This window comes from Ostrinia nubilalis, chromosome 11, assembly GCF_963855985.1.
Source record: "Ostrinia nubilalis chromosome 11, ilOstNubi1.1, whole genome shotgun sequence".
NCBI lineage: Eukaryota > Metazoa > Arthropoda > Insecta > Lepidoptera > Crambidae > Ostrinia > Ostrinia nubilalis.
The window spans coordinates 11,968,688-11,973,918 of NC_087098.1; positions in this window are offsets into that span (position 1 = coordinate 11,968,688).

A 5,231-nucleotide genomic window follows, 5' to 3' on the forward strand; every position below is an offset into this window, starting at 1 on the left:
AATCTCGCGACGGAAAATCTACAGCGGACCAAAATATACAGGGTGACATTGAAATTGTTTGATGAAATTAAGCCTTTGACGGGTAATCTACCGCTAGGCGTTTGAAGATTTGATTGTGTACGTTGATCTCTTTGCTAAAAATCTCGGCGTTGCTTTTGGCATTGTGTCGTGGAATTTATTTTTTGTATATTTTATTATAAATTTTCATAAGCGACCCTTTTAGACCTAGTCAAACTTGATTTAAGTATTGATAAATAAAATAGATGAAAAAAACATACTCAATGGTTGATAATAACACAAAACTGTTATTAGACTTTAAAAGCCGGCAAGGCATTTGACATGGCTCCAAACTGGATACTTTATCCTCAAAGCCGAAAGTTTAACCCTACTACAAACTACTGGATCACGGAAGCGGCATTTTAATCCAACTTCAACCACGAATCACGGAAACAGCATTTGAATCATAAACAATTCCGATTTCACCCTGTATTGCGGCAATACTTCATCAATGAACGATTGCACCCAGATATTAAGTGGACGCAATTTATCGACGCCTAAATTTAGAAAATTTGATATCGTGTCTGCTCTTTAAGCCGGTAACAGTAACTCTAGAACGCGTACGAAAACATTAGTCAACGTAACGACAACGGTTTCTGAGATTAGCCTATCGAGCTTTAGGCCCGTATTCATATGTTCAACTTCATATGAGTTTGGTTTGTGTAGAGAAGATACGAGAGCTAAAAAATTGTTTAACAAATTAACTGCTTTATAAAATGTAGTTCGAGCATTATCTACTAAAAGGAGCTTATTTTGTTCAGATTCGTAGATTAGTGATATCAATAAATCTCTAGTTACATTCAAAATAATTTGGATTAATTTAGGTAGGGGAGATCAAGGAGAGTTGTTAGCTCGTTAATTATTTAGGCTCAAAGAAATCGACTTTGTTACAATAAAATTTACCTGTATTATAACTCTCCTCGGTCTCTTCTAAAAGTGACCTTAATAATGTATTCACATAACTAGTATAGTTGGTATGGTCTTCAAGCTTATCACCTGTGTTACTACACCAGGTACTTTTCTCAATTGTTGGAGCAGATTATAAATACGGGTGCAATAGGCAATTTGTAATTTTCCAAGCGTAGATTTATAACGAGTCAAAGGTGAGAATTCGTATATGAAAAATGCTGTAACAGATAAAACTGGGTGGATTAATCTTCGAATCGATAATGTGAGAGACATCGCAGTTCACAGTTACGCACCGTAATACGTTCCTAATCAAATTATAGTTTTTCACATAATCTATGCATTAAAAACAGATTGGAAATCAACAAGCGTTAAGCGGCCCATTCGTTTAACGAATTTTGAAGATAATATTGAATAATTGCCAATAAAAACTAATGGAGTGAAAATAAGAAAATAAGGAACTGACTTACTGATAAAGTTCCGAAGATAAATAAATAATATCTAGTAGTCTAGTACACTAAAAATAAAAATAAAATAACCATCAAGCTGTCAAATGGGCTGATAAAGAATCTTTTTTTCTTATACAAGAACTTTACAAGATAATAATATTTACTATTTTATGATATCCGTTAGCGATTACACTGTAATTAACAACAAAAACGTGTGAATAAAAAATATTGCTCCTCCTTTAATTCAATCGCTAATAACTTTAAACTCGCCAGCTTGAAACAGCTTAATTAGTAAGCCTAGGAAAACAAACCGCACCTATAATTAAGTTTAAATTAATTACGAGATTATGATTAGGTTGAGCGTTTGCTATAACTCCGGAAACAATAATGTTTTATGTATACCTATACTGAAATGTAATATTTGGTGTGTATGGGAAGTATCAAACTATTTTGAGTAATTATTAATTAATATTGCTAAAAACCCGAATACTGTGGCTCAGAGGATTAATTGCCATCCTACAAAAAGCTCCTTGCTTGTATCAGTAAATGAAATAAATGTTTTCATTGGAAGTTTTTTGATACCGTTATTATATTAAATTAAAATAGTAGGTACTTACCTAGTCTACACTAATACATATTTTAAACAGAAAAGATTTGGTTCTTTGTTATTTGTTTATATTAAATAGGCTCCGAGAATACTGGACCGATTAGAAAAATTCTTTCACCATTAGAATCCTACATCATTTCTGACGAACATAGGCGGTACGGAGTTCGCCGGGTCAGCTAGTAATGTCTCTCTGTACCAAAGCCGCAACGCACATCAACTTTGCGCTTTCCCATACCGTTGCCAACAAATTCTAAATTGATTTAAAGGGCGCTCAACTTACTTTAACTTTATCGGCTCTAGTGTTGTTGTTTTCAACTTACAACAACCAATTAGTACTGTAAAAGTTTTTCTTTGTTGTTCTTTATTATTACAGTTATTGTTTCTATAACAGTTAAGTCAACTAAGTCGCTCTAGTTTCTCTTTAACAACATCATTAACTAGATTGTTATTTCTAGTTTATGTTATTGTTAACTGATGATTGATCCAACTAAGGGCAAAAAGAAATGTTATATTCTTAATTAATTGAAGAAAACAATTACAAGAATGGATACAGCACATCAAGTCTAATAATGTGGACTATATAAGTTGTAACAAGTACGATTTTGCAATAAGTCTGATTCAACTGTATTCGTAGGGAAGATCGAGGACAGTAATTGTAACAGGGGTGGGTTGTGGTAAAGTCAATTTCTCTATTTATTTGTCGAGCTAGGAACTTCGCGAATTCATAGGCGTAGAGATACCGTCTTTGTGACAACTCTTCTCAGTCTCCCCTACATGTGTGAGTCACGTTAAAGTGTACATATGAAAATAGATGAAACTAGACCTATTTTTATCGACAAAAAAGAGGTCCAAAAATTTTTGAGATTTTTTTTAAATTTTTTATAGAATTTTTTTTCTTCCAATTACTTATTGTAAAGAAAACGTAATAACTTTTAAACTAAGCGGTATATCCTGATAAAATAAAAACAGTAATAATGCTAAATAACAGGCGATACTAAAAAAGTACATAAAATACCCAAAAAATGCCAACAACTAATAAAAAATGTTACTTTTTGAAAAAAATCTGCTTTTAAATTCGTGTTTTTTTGGTTATTTGATAAATTTCTCCAAAAAATGCCCCTATAACCGGTGGTTTTTATTACTTTGTATTATTCTCTATCGTATTACCTTCGTAAAACCAAAAATCGCATGTCTCGATCCCTATCACAACATTTGCTATGATCGTTTGAACAAAGGCCTGCCACAACATTATTCTCCGCTACAGGTAGAGATAATTTTAATTTTAACTAAAATGCTTATTTTACTTCGAAATCTTTTGTTTTTATTTGAAATCTAACTTGTCTTTATCAAAATTACAAATCTAGAGCCATTTTCAGTTTCGTTGTTAACGAAGCGTTGAATGGCGCGCAGGGAGGGGCTTAGTTCAAACGATCATTGCAAACGTTGTGATAGGGGTAGAGACTTGAAATTTTTGGTTTTACAAAGGTAATACGATAGAAAATAATACAAAGTAATAAAAACCACCGGTTATAGGGGCATTTTTTGGAGAAATTTATCAAATAACCAAAAAAACACGAATTTAAAAGCAGATTTTTTTCAAAAAGTATCATTTTTTATTATTTGTTGGCCTTTTTTGTATATTTTATGTCTTTTTTTAGTATCGCCTGTTATTTAGCATTATTACTGTTTTTATTTTATCAGGATATACCGCTTAGTTTAAAAGTTATTACGTTTTCTTTACAATAAGTAATTGGAAGAAAAAAAATTCTATAAAAAATTAAAAAAAAAAATTAAAAATTTTTGGACCTCTTTTTTGTCGATAAAAATAGGTCTAGTTTCATCTATTTTCATATGTACACTTTAACGTGACTCACACTGTATAGTTAACAAATCTCAGATCTCTTATTGTATTTGTAAATTAAAAGACCCGTCTTATAAAAGATGACAAAACAAAGTCTTCAGAATCAATTACCACAGGATGTGTACTGGACAATCAAACGAAGGCGACGATCCGGACCGTTGGACGTAATGGACTAAGACTCCATTAATTAAGCGTGCCGACTTAAATACACACTAAAAACTAACTTTAAAAGAAAATTTTACGGTGAATTAAGACATCCGTTTACAAAGTATGATAGCAGGAGGGAGGGACGGAGAGTTGGATCCTCACGATTTAAAATGGTCTTAATTTGATACTTAGGAGAGAAAGGAATACGCAAAAAAATACTTTGCTTGACAGCAAGCAAGTAGCAACCAAATATTGTTTTTCACAGCCAGGATGACAAATCATTAATGATTATTGACTTAAATAAAAAAAATCAGAGGTACCTACAGCGACTCTTGTAATTAATATAAAAAACTGCAGAGTACCTTTATTTCTGGAACTACTCTGTAGTTTTTTTTGCAGGATTTAAAATTTTATTTGATAATGAATATTATTGTATTTCATTTCTGAAATATCCATTACTATAAAATAAATCTAAACTCTTTACTTCCTTAACTCTACCTGTAGTAAATACTTATAAGACTGATGCTATTTTCATTCTTTCATCACACTTTAGTTTTATCAACTAAAAGATGCATAGAACTGTAAGATAATTCTAATTGTAAGCGCTTACTTACGCGGAGCTCGCATGAATGTTATTCGAAGCATTACTGAACATTCATCAACTAAGCCCATCGTATTACGTAGGTAGCCAGTGCTTATAATAAGTTATGAGAGCTCATAAGCTACTTTTATAGATGACTACTATATTCTTATCAATAAAAATCTCCGTATGAAGAATGGTGAGGTCCTACCCAGTGTTACATCGTTAAGATTTTATCCCTTGCTCAACGTGAACTAATCTGTGTGCGACGTACCCACACAATGGAAAGGGTTGTATAATGGGACATTTTTTACAATTTTATTTGTGTGAGACCCCAAAGGACTTGACGGTGTCGTGTTCTATGACGGATTGATCGTTACAAAAAATGTTAAAATGTCTTACGATTTTTTTTAGCTTTTATTGGATTTACTTTTTTTTAAGTTACCATACGAATGTGTTATTATTAAAATTTCGATATTTATTAATTCTTAGTCTTCATGAATTGATATTTTTCATTTTTCTTACAAATAAATTATTCTAATAATACTAAATATTATCTAATATTTAAAAAATAATTTTATATGATAATTCATTTGAGTTTGTTTTAAGATTATCAAGTGAAAT